General features: G+C 30.5%; 1 long non-coding RNA gene across 5 annotated transcripts; it reads left to right on the top strand.

Annotated features, from left to right (window-relative positions):
• Nucleotides 1–8,290: 8,290 nt before the first annotated feature.
• On the top strand, nt 8,291–12,444 carry LOC142553513 (uncharacterized). 5 transcript variants are annotated; one of them, XR_012821957.1, is made up of 3 exons: nt 8,291–9,220; nt 9,553–9,677; nt 11,814–12,444. It is a non-coding gene; the product is annotated as an uncharacterized LOC142553513 (long non-coding RNA). The 5 variants fall into 5 exon arrangements; XR_012821956.1 differs by having other exon boundaries at nt 11,904–12,440; XR_012821955.1 differs by having other exon boundaries at nt 11,888–12,440.
• Nucleotides 12,445–13,210: the final 766 nt, after the last annotated feature.

Below are 13,210 nucleotides of genomic sequence, written 5' to 3'. Positions count from 1 at the left end.
ATTTAACACCACAAACTCATAGATTATGATTTATATTACCATTATTTTAACAACAAAAATTTTTCCACCACAAACATGAATCTTCTTCTTTTACGACCAGTATTCATGAATTACATATTTAAAAAATTAATTTTACAAAATTTGTAAGGAATACTATATAACGTGAATCATTATTTTTCAGCCGATAAAGTTAGTAATAGAACTTAATTGAAAATGAGCTAAACGATGTATGTCCATACATCGCAACAATGATGTAAGAGAATCTCCCCATTTGTATTTTAAAAAAAAATGTGTGGGCTATACGTTGGCCCATAAATCAACCAATTTTTTGACAAAACCTGCCCAATTTTTCAACTCACTTCAAGTGAATAAATTCTCAAAACTAATATACCCATTGCATACATAAAATTGAATAAAATTTACCTTTCGAGAAAAAAAGAAGGAAATTTAAATGGGTCTCTACTTAGTGACCTTTGATCAACTGACTGACGAAATCCCAAGTCTTGCTAAAAACTACACAAGCCACATATATAATACAAAAACTAACTCTTGGGTTGCGTGGTATATTTTAATTGATGGTGTTGTGTCACGCCCCGGGACGGGGGTTGGTTGACACCAACGTTGCTATCAAATTTACATTCGAAAACAACAAGTCTCGGAAGTCCAAAATTCAGAAACTAGTCTTTTTATTCATAAATACTGAATATTTCAGTGTCTGATACGAACTCAATGACAAATGTTTTACAGCGAAATGTAAAACCAAATATAATAACGTCTTAACAGATACAACGGAATAAACATAAACTAGAACTGATAAACAACTGTCTCCTTCACCAGCCCCAGAATTGAATCTGCTCTTCTTCCTCTAACTTTTCTTCCTCGTTCTTATCTGAGATGAGTTTGGTGGGTGAGTGATATGGTTGTCACTCAGTAAGCAGGGGCGGGAATAACTCCCAGTTTCAAAAAGCAATTTTTACAGAAACAGTAACACAATAACATATAGAAAACTCTTATTTTCAAAACAGGAATCAGAATCCAGAAATCACAGGTTTCAGAACAGAAATCAGAATTAGTAAGCACTGAGCACGTTAGTGAATTTCATGGATAAACTGATGTCAGTCCCCTATATGTTCTCTTCTCTAAGGGGTGAGGCCAGAATCAGAATCAGGATTCAGAAATGTTCAGAATATATATTTTTACCATTAGTTCACTAGGGAGTTTCAGTGCTTCAAAATCATTTATCAGAAATCAAACATTCAGAAACTGTGCTTTAAAACAGAAATTAACAAACTGATTTCAAGATATTTTATACATAAGCCCACTTACTGTAATTTGCTATAAGATTTCGGTAGAAGTCTGGAATCTGCTTGTTCTTGCTACTGATTTCTACTGCTCGAAAATAAGTACTCTCTTAGCTAGAAAATTCAAGTGATAATCTCAAGATTTGTGTAACACCAATTCAGAGGTCTGAGGGTGTTATTTATAGGCAAAATTCTGACTGTTAGCCTCCCAATTAATGGCTATAGTCTGCCATTAACAGCCTTTATTCCATGTTAAATGCTTCAGTTACAAGTCATGAGCTGAATTAGTAACTGTCTGCTGGAATCTCGTTATTCTGCTGTTGGATTTTATCTTTTGTCTGCTGCTGGATTCTAATCTGCTGGAAAAGCTTCTGCTGGAATTTTGCATTGCTGCTGAAATGCTACCAGCTTCTGAAATATTAACTTCTGCTTGAATTTTGTATTGCTGCTGAAATGCTGGAAATTCGGGTTCTCACAGTGTGTATGTATTTTGTGAGACGGTATCACAGATTTATTTTCGTGAGACAAATCAATTATACTATGTCCTACATTATTGCTCCACTCATCATTTTGGTCCAAAGCATCATCATCTAAGTTTGTACCAAGTGATATTCTAATATTAAATTGAATTTTTGCGGAGCATCCACCAATATTTACACGCTGATTAAACAAAAAAGGCGAAGAATTTCAGTCAAAAGGCGTCGTCGATCGGTTGAAAGAACTATATTCCTCGCCGATGTATATTTGTGATGCATGGGGTACGGGATGAGTTGAGTTGGGATACGTGTTCAATTTAAATTTATTGATTTTCAGATTTTATATAATTAGCATTTTGACTTGAGAATTAATTAATTATTATCGTTGTTATTGATGTTGTAGTTGTTATTGTTATTAAATATTGCCTGATAAAAACTAGGGAATATTTTTTGATGATGTCAATATGTTTCTTTACGATTCATGTATTGTCAAATTTCAATTTTAACCTACTAATTTTGTATTTCTTTCGATTTTGGATCTTTTTTGGATGCAATACTGGTTTAATGTGTTTTTTATACTTACGTGTGCAATATAAATCAGCATTTCTAGTTAGAATTACTAAAAATTGACAAAAACATGAAAACAATGGTCTAAGACCTAATTTCCATAACATGGATAATCAAATTACGAAAAGACATATACATGAAGAAAATTACAATTTCTCCTAAAAATCAGATATTGATTTTACACTATAATAGTTAAAAATAATTTAAAATATATGATAAATGATATTCTTATTTGTATTTAATTTTTAATCAGAACAACTATCAACTAACTTAATGATCGACTCTATGTTTGAGCTAGGGGTTTGGGCTCCAAGGAGTATCAGAAGTTTTTGGAAAGGGAGAGGACGCTGATAGGCTGGATCTCGGAAAAACGCGCGCGCACTCGGTTTCGGCCCGGCCCGGTGCGGTGCGGTTTCTTGACCATATTAATCTTTTTGGACAAGTTTATTTGGAATAATATTTTCGAAACTATCCGATGTTTTCACACTTCAGTCAGTGCTTAGTCCGAATCAGTGTGGTGCTTCGGTTCAAACAGTGCGTCTCGTGTGACTATCTTTTGGTGGTTGCACCGCGTCCCTTTGCATTAAATTGTGCGTCCTCTACCTTGAAGGGTGGTCACATGACTCATTGCAGAAAGGTGTGTCTTCTGGATGTGTCACTTGGCTTATGAGTTTCTCACTTTAAATAGTCCATCTACATGTATTCATATCTTCTTCTGACTTTTTCGACCATACATATTTTCGTTGCATTCTTTTCTTCCAAACTTGAAAGCTTCGACATATCTTTGTTCGCTGCCATCCGGTTCTTGTAGTGCTGCAGTTTCTGGATTAGAGTTGTTGTATCTTGAGGACGATTGTCATTTCTTATAGCACGTGAATACGGGCAAATTCGTCTCTGCGGAAAAAATATTTTCCTTGCCTTAACTCGTATTGTTCTCTGTTCCAAAGATCATCGGGAAACATATTAATTCATTAAATAAAATCAATCTTGACAAAAATTAAAAGTTTTGACCTATCAGAGTCGATGCATGAGAGTCCGCCTAAGAAAATTACAGATCGAGAGCTTTACCACTGAAAATTAACTGAAATTTACATGCAAAGAAGGTTTAAATAAAATACAATTAATTTATTTGATATATTTTATTATTAACTTATATTTATATTGTTCGTACTTTTCTTAATTAATAGAAGGAAAAGCTAAATTAGTTGATATTAAATTTGCAATTCAAATTTTTTAATCATATAGAAGCTCAAAATGGTATCCTTCAATCATTGCCCATCACGAGTAATATTTATAAAAATATAGATTTTTAAATGTAAATTTCACAAAAAAATTGTGATTAAAAACGTCGATCAAGATTACTAAAAATCCATTTAAATAAATTTATAATTTGATATTTATTTATACACAACATATATATCTATTATCTCTCAATATTATATTATTAAGTTTGAGACACTTAGAATAACTAATTTTTGTTAATAAAGTGCTAAATTTTTTGATGAAATTTATTGTAGTTTAGTGGGTAAAGTCTTTGTGCTCTAAGCATCAAGTTGCGAATTCTAATATATTTAATTCTTATATCAAAATGGCAGTAGTAGTCTCTTACTATTTTTTATAATTATATTTTTATCTTCATTTAAATATAAACCAAATGAGTTATAAAAACATTGTATAAACACGAAACACGTGCGTCGGGAGGGGTGTAGACCCTTTTATGGATGATTCAAGAAATTGCCAAAATACCCCTAACCAGTTTTGATAATTTCAATTGGATTGTAAAAATGTATCAGCACATGTTTGGATATTGGAGAATAATAAAAGGAAGAAAAAAAATAAAAAAAAAATATGAATGGCGTTGAACAATTAATATTTGTGTAGGTCACGTGTATGGTCCAAATTGTTTATTTCTTCTCCCCCCGGCAAAGTCTCGTGAAGTCCATGTGAAGTATTCCCCACCAAAATAATTATAAAATATAAATTCGTATTTTTAAGAAATTTAATTTAATTTATCAAAATCTCCTAATCTGTCCTCCAGGTGCCACCATATTATTTAAGCAATAAATAACCACTTTTTGATTTTATTGTATTTTGCCAATTCAAGAATTTAAGCTCGTGTTGTTGTTATTAGTATTATTTTTTATATTAATTATTGATTATTTATTTATTTTATATCAATCTAGGACCAACTGATTAATATTATAGATATTTCCATTTAATTTATTTTACTATATAACCAACCAATAATGTTTATAAACAACCTTCAAATTGTTTTATCCTTTTTTAAATTTGAAAATTCAATGAAATGATGTTCTTGAGCTCTACCACTAATCTTCATCTTCTGATCTTACATTTCAATCTAATAATTGTTAACCCTAATCTCATTATTGGCCCAAAAAATGGTTGAGTTCAATGGGTATTGCCTCGGATGTGTATATCACAATTCACATTTATTTTTATACGCTGGTTCTATAATTCTTCATACAGTCTCCAATCGAGATAATGAACATGAAATGAATGCAATATTGGAATAATACTCTAAAGATAACATCTCATTAACTCCAAAAAAAAATAAATGAATGCAATTTTAAGACTCTGTTGACTTAGAAGTTGAAATTTTGTACACTTACTCTTAAAATATTGATTAGGTCTCTTGTGAGATTAAGGCTTTGACCGACGACGACGACGACGATAATAATAAAAACACACCAAATTATTAAAATCAACAAAACAATAATTCACCCAAAAAACATGAAACAATATATATATATATATCTAACAAATGAGCATCATATAATTGGTAGACACAGAGTTTGACACGATTGGTGAACAGTATCCATAGAAATGTAGGCATTTAAAGAGATACATATAGATGCAAATATTTAAGCTTAGTTATCATTGATATATCACAAAATCTTTTATAAATAAAATTTTATATATCATTGCAAATATATTTTTATTTAAATGTTTTTATTTTCAAGAAATCAAATCAAGATGTGAAATCTCATCACGCTTTGCATATAAATCAATCAAAGTCTTATTAATTGTAGGTTTTTTTTTTTAAAAAAAGAAAACAATAAAAAAGAAATGGTTGAGAAAACAACAGAAACAATGCCTAACAATAAATAGTCACCTAAATTATTTGTTTATTTGAAAGGGAAAAGTATAGGGTCGGGTTGGCCCACTTAAAAATGCAAATTCTGAACAGGCCACATCATACTGTACGGAAATGGGTCCTCTCTTCAGGTAGACACTTTTGCCGAGAATCTAACTAATTAAATAACAATATATACCCTTCTTATTTTTATTATTATTTTTAAAAGAAATAATGGTTATTATATAATATAACTTATATAAAATTCTCGGAAGATTTAAAAGAGAAAATAAATGATTGACAATAATATATATATATATATATATATAATTTGAAATATTAAATTTTAATCAAAAAGGACGAGTTTTAATATAAAGCCATGATCATTTCCTTTTTATAATGTCTATGGATGGAATATAACATTTCAAATTGAAATATAGCTGTTTGGTCCATTAATAAAAAAAAGGACTTTGATTCCTTTTAATATTTTATTTCAAGAGTAAGTCTTTTGTGAGACGATCTCACGAATATTTATCTATGAGACGGATCAATCCTACCGATATTCGCAATAAAAAGTAATACATTAACATAAAAAGTAATAATTTTTCATGGATGATCCAAATAAGAGATATGTCTCACAAAATACAATCCGTGAGACCGTTTCACACAAGTTTTTTCTTATTTCAATAAAATATTAAATTTTGATTACATATAGTTTCTCTTTTTCCTTTATGCCAAAGGTGGTTTAGATACGGTCTTTCCCAGATTTAAAAATGATTTTTTGCCTTTTTTAAAACAAAATAAGGTACACCTGATTATTATCTTTACAACATTAGGAATTAATTGTTGATTAATTAGGGCCCCATAAATTGTCTAATCAAGTTGATTTTTTTAAGTTAATAAAAGAGACCGGTGCGTTTATACAATTGGGATGGCAATGAGACGTGGCGGGGGCGGATTTGTCATCCCATCCCCGTCCCCGAATTCCATCCTCACCCCCATACCCGTCCTGATCCCCGCTTTTTCGGATAATTTCGGGGATCAACTTCTCATCCCCGTTCTCATCATTGTTTCAAAAATATTAGTATGACAAGACGATGACGGATTCGAAAATTTTCTCAAATCAAAACTTATTATTATCTATTATTATTAGCTATAATATTAATTATTAATATTAAAATTAATAATAATAATAATTATTATTATTATTATTATTATTATAATAATAATACTATTATTTTATTATTGTTATTATTTTCTGGGCGGGTTCGGGGATGTGGATAGTAATCCCATACCCGCCCCAAACTATATCGGGGATTTAAAAAATTCCACGAAACCGAAAAAATCGGGGATCCGCATCCCCGTTTTGGGTTTTTCCCGCGGGGCTCCAAAACCGTGGGGAAAGTTGTCATCCTTAGATACAATGCACTAAAATAACTATCTCGAATATTAGTGTAAGGAGGAAAAATTACCAAAATCGTTTTATAACTTGGCCTATTTTTTATTTTTTAGTTCATTAAGTTTTTATGTTTTTTTTTAACTTCTCTAAAGTGATTATATGACACCAAGCACGTTAGGGTATTTCTCTAAAGTGGTGGCGTGACATATATATAGAGATGATAACATGATGTATTTGGGATGAGTTTGGCCAAACTCGGGATCCGCCCTCCATCAAGAAAAATTTGGACCTGATATCCGCCTCTCCCTGCCCCTAAAACCTCGTCGGTCCAATCCCCCGCAATCCCGCAAGCATTAGAGATGTTTTTAATTCTAATAACTGCATAGCCAAAAATATTTCAAAAATTGCTAAATTCATCGAAATTACGTATGTTATAACATTTTAATATTCGTCACGAGGGGATGACAATATTGTGATTTAGGGTTAGAGACTATGACATTCATTATTCAGTATAATATAAAAATACATAAATTAGTAATCATAATATATATATATATATATATATATATATATATAGACACACACACCAGGGAGTTACTTTCACTTAATTTTTATTTTTATTTTTAGTAAATAGTAATATATAGTTCTTTTTTAAATCCTATTCTAAGGGATGTGAAAACTCGAATCCGATTCATTACAAAAGAGAAACAAAGTGAGATAATTAGAGATAAAGCTCGATCTCAAATAGTAATAGATAGTTCGAGTTGTGTGGTTAAAGGGAACTCGTAATTCTGAACGGCCCACGTAAGCATCACGACTCAGTGTAAGCACAAGGATCTATCTCTACATTCGAGAGTCGACACACCAAACAAGATTAGGGTTTGGAAAAAATAAAATTTTATTTGTCAAAAATATTAAATATTAAATAAGTGCAATAAATAGTCACTAACCCAAACCACCACAAACATGGATATACATAAATAAACTTGTTTATACTTACTAGCAAATCACGTATATGTGTAGGCGATACTTATGTAAAATGAGGATTATTATGTTTATGAATCAAAATCAAGATCATGATCATTAATAGATAGAGTCGATTTTTAAAATTTTATATAATTTTAAAATATTATTTGAATAAAGATAATTCAATTATATTAAATATGTAATTTATAGATATAATATGTGAATTTTTAAACTTTTAAAATAATTAGATATTATAATTATGAGTAAATTATATGAAAAATATAAAAAATGAATATGATATTTTCTTAAAAACAAAACAGTATCACAAATTGGATCAGGCATTAACCTTTATATACATACATACATATATATATATATATACTATACATACATACATATATATATATATATATATATATATATATATATAGGTGTCTGTGTGGCTATATATTCAAGAAACACCTTACACCTCCCCCACAGCGTGAGTTCCCTAACCCTTTTCTTTAAAGCGCCCCTTTTGCTTTGTTCTTCATGACGGAAAAATCGACCAAACTCAGCTTCAGTGGCTGAATTTGATCCCTCAAAATTTGGATCATTTATTGTTTTCTTGTTCTTTCTTTCATTGATTGGTGAATATTCTTCTGGAATTCGCTTCATTTTTCAAAGTAAATCGTTTTCTTGACTTTTATGTGGTTCTCTCTTCATCACCAAAGATGCAAATTCCACCAATCAATATCAGAATATGAATCCATCTTTATTCTTCTTTCTGTTAGAGTGGATGACCGATTTATCTGATATCAATTGATTCTCAAATGAATCTGATTGGGATTTTTCAAAATCTTATAATCCATCAAATCGGGTGTTTCTGCTTTATTGATCTCTTCTGTTAGTTTTATTAATCATCTTTTGTCCCACTAGGGTTGTTTTTGTACTCTTTTACTTTGATTTTTTTAAGACCAAAGATTCTTGTGTGCTAGCTACTGTATTTTACCCAAGATCGATGCACATAACTTTAAGTCTCCACCAAACTCACACTGCATCCTTGAAATTGCCCGTCATATTTCTCAAGAGTACAGATGAAATTAATTGAAGGGTTTTGTCTGAAAATCAAGAAAGATTTAGTTTTATGCATGGATCTACACATACAGTCGTAGTTTTCTGGTGTAGCATCTTCAAGATTCACATGCAAAGGCGTGGTGCTGATTAATATCAAACTTGATGATTTTTTTTTCTTGATTATGAACGAAAATCTTGGATCCGTGCCTGCCCAGTACCGAAGCTTTTTCTCGATGAGAATCTTGATGATGCTGCATCGGCAATAAACGACTACAAAGCCAGCCAAAATGGTCGGTCTCAGGCAAGTTGGATCAAAACCCACAGTTCCCCAGCTCTTGATATGATTCGGAGTCTCTGACAAGTAGGATTTTTGGTATTTTGTGTGAACTGAATATTTTATTAGTTAATATTATTTTTAATCTTTAAATTTAGTGAGTTGGCTCTGTTTGAAGAAACTCCATTCTGATCATTATATATAATACAGATCTTTTACTATTTCTCTCCGAAGAAAAACCTTTCATGAAATTTTTTTGTATAGTACAGTATTTTTTCTTGTATCAAAGAAAAACCTGAGCTTCTAATTATATAGTCTTTAATACCAATTATTTCATGCTTGTTACGCATTATTCGTTCTGATTTTTCAGCAAAATTAGCTCATATAATGTGTTAACCATTTGCAAACTGGTTTTACAGGGCTCATAACTTGTTGCCGTATCGAATGTGCATCTGAAGAGATTCAGATCAGAAAGCACCAATCTTGAATTCAGCTTTAAACTTTAATGATTTCAGCAAATTAAGATCAAATTCAGTATGAACAGGTATGAATCGCGATTGATGAATTGTACTATTTTTTTTTTTCTGTTCATAATGTTTTCTTGTCTTATTTGGATGAGATTCAACTATGCTTGATTATCAAACAATTATATATAGAAAAAAGTTGAACTTTCTCTCTTGAAATTCGATAATTTCATTGAAAATTTAGAGTGCCCTTTTAACAGATCAGTGTATATAACATGATAGTAATGTGTTCTTGCTTTTTACAAGTAGTCACAGTCTGCGGTGCATTTGGACCTACACTCGAGCATTATGCAATTTGGCCTACTCATGATATTTACTCTTCATCGAAAAGTTCACTTCATCAATTTCCCGTAGCTTTCCCAAATACGTCTATTTTTCGATGAAAAAATCGCTTATTTCATGATTCTTTTGCTCACATTTTTATGGGAATCTCAAGATTTAATCATTTTTCTATATATTATGTTGGTTGGTTGCCATTATCAACCATAAAATCCTAAGTCTCACATAAATATCATGTGATATTTTTAAGTCATCAGATTCTTCTTGCTTTTTCATCATAATCATCTCCTACTTTTTCTTTGGTTATATACATAGGTATTGTTCTCAATCTCGTGATTTTTTGCTTTTCTGAATTTTTTTGATTGTTCCGTTAACCTACACGCATTGATTTTGTTGAAAAATTATTGATTCTACTCGTTTTGAAATTTACTTCCATTCGTTAATGTCATCCATTATGCAAGAGATAATGAGACCTCTTTTTGTACCATCGGCATGGCATGTAAATTGTAATGATCCTTAAAAACATGTAACTAGGTACATTACATAAGAGGTTCTGGAAAAGGTTTAGATATAATCTGATGTGTATGAATCAATAAATTACGTAAATCAATTAATTTTCCTCCATTAAGTTTCCATTCTCTAATGAAGGTTGATCAGAACTATTTGTACTGGCAAAATATGTTTATACATTTTTATCGAAAAACGACGGTTATTTACATTAGATGAATGTGAGATTGAAACATCATTTGATAATAAGTGATGTTGAGAGTTCTAAAAACCTCGAGTCATTGTATGGAACGAGTGCTTGAAATTGATTTAGAATATGATTTAACATGAGGAAGCTTGGTTCTTATACTTGGACTGTTTAACACCATCGACTTGGATATCATGGTATACAAATGTTTACAAATAAGTATTTGACACATTTTATATCGGAAAACTGTAATATTAGTGTTATATATGTCTATCTATAATTTTGATTTTTTATATTGTCAAACTTCAATCTTGGTTCGTCATCTTTATTATGTTTGACATCAATGTGTACAATGTCACATTAATATTTACAATGAAAAAGAAATAAAATTGTCAAAAATTAAAAAATATAGAATTAAGACTGAAATTGAAAAATATAGAAAATCAAAACAACAAATAACTAAAAATAAAGGACTAAATCACAGTTTTCCATTTTATGCAACAATCGAAACATTTTATTAATCATGTAGCTTACTTTTTTTTTTTTATTAGTTTAAGTCCTGTTAAAAGTGAATTTTCACTTTTAGTCTTATAATTTACATGTTTATTTATTTTGTCTTGTTGACAATGAGTTTTCATTTTTAGTCCGGTAATTTTCATTTTTTTTTTTTGTTTTTTCATGTTCAGCATGAATTAACATTTTTAGTCATATAAATAACATGTTTTTTTTTTCATTTTTGAACATTTTTTTTAACTAGCCAAAATTGAAAAATTGAAAATTATAAAACAAAAAAAATGTAATTTTCGCTTTCTTGTTACGCATCTTAATCCACTAAACCCCAAAATCCGAGTAAACGGCCTGACAGGAATTGTACGGTTTAACTCATTGTCACAAAATTACCATACATGGAACTTAACCGAGTCTGGCAACCAAAAGTTTGTCCACATTTGTTAAATAAATCTGCACTCATTTCTCCATCAATGAATCTTAGATAGTTTTATTGATTTTATGTTGGTATTAACAGAGAAGATTCTAAAATCAGTAAAGTAAGTTGACATGTGTATACTCATCTTCTTTGTTCTTTGTGCGATAATTAAGTTTTTTCATATTTCATTGATGGAAAATATGGATCGAATCGATCCATCTAGCATGTAAAATCGTCTCACAAGATGTAAAAATACAGGAGATTTGAGCGGTTAAGCCCCGATTAATATGTAAAAATTGTTACATGTTTATCAACGAAATTATCTTTTGGAGGTATGAATTTCCTCAGAAGTCGCTGCAAAACCAGCTAGCTCCTCGTACGGATCATAATTAACGCTTGGACAGAAGTAAGTCAAGTCCCAAATATATAGTACCAAGTTGATCGCTCGTAATGAATTATGGAGGAACGTTGACACATGTAAAATTCAATATTACTCAATAAAGTAACATATATGTATTTATATAGTTAATAATAGACACTTCACTTTATGTTAAATGCATTCAACATTATTTTGTACATGAATCGAAGTGTATATAGCAATTATTGGAGTATACATAACATTAAGTTTATAAATTGTTATTATTACTCAATTTCCAGGGAATTATCGTCATTATATTATTAAATATATATAAAAAAACGTACAGTGGTCCTAGCATAATATATAGGTGGTCCTAGATGCCTAGCTGTATATATTATGTTTGGAATAAAAAACGATGAATAAAAAGAAGGGATTTGCATGCAAATGGACCAGTTTGGATGGGTTTCAACGTATAGATCAAATCAAAATTTCTTTTTAACCAAAGGTTTAGGGAAGTCAAAAGAGAGGGGAACACTTGACCATCTTTTTATATATAAATATACTAACTGGTCGTAGAATGATCTTTAAAAAATAAAAAGAAATGGTTTTTTGAATTTTAAATTAAAAAGAAAAAAATTTCACTAACGTACCAAAAATTGGTTAATATAAAAGTTGTGGAATAAATGTCAAAATATCTCATTCATTGATGTTTGTCTTGAACAATTGATATGAGAATAATTTTTACTTTCGTTTTTCTGTTGGAATTTACAAATATGTCTTGAACCTGAGACATTTTTCCAATTTTCTTTCGTGGTAAAATCAAATGCCATCTTTATACCTTCCATAACGAACGAAATATGTCGGTGTGCAGCCTTGGGTGTATGGCGGGCGGTTCGGCAGTTTGTTTTGAGATGTAGCAATTGCGGAACCACACAACACCATACATTCTCCCACTTTATCAACCACTCTCACTTGAATCCAACAAAACATTATTCAAGAAACAAATACATCAGGTTATGAATCCTCCAAGGCGAGTAATGTCTTCCATTAATTACAATGAATTTGATCCTTATTCTTGTAACAACCATAGAACCAATCCCCAGTCGAAATATTTTATTCTATACTCCTCACGGAATGGTCATTTGGATTTGCATGTATATCAAACATAAAAAATTGTGAAATATATGATTATTTTGGATCTATGACATTGGAATGATGTGCAGCAACATGAATAATAAGTCGAGACAATGATAAGTACTTTATCCGCAAGACGAAATTGCATGTAAGAAAGTGCTCT

The sequence above is a fragment of the Primulina tabacum genome, chromosome 8, assembly GCF_025594145.1.
Source record: "Primulina tabacum isolate GXHZ01 chromosome 8, ASM2559414v2, whole genome shotgun sequence".
In the NCBI taxonomy this organism is placed as follows: domain Eukaryota; kingdom Viridiplantae; phylum Streptophyta; class Magnoliopsida; order Lamiales; family Gesneriaceae; genus Primulina; species Primulina tabacum.
The sequence above is the reverse complement of the archived record's forward strand: the minus strand, read 5'-3'. Positions and strand labels throughout refer to the sequence as shown.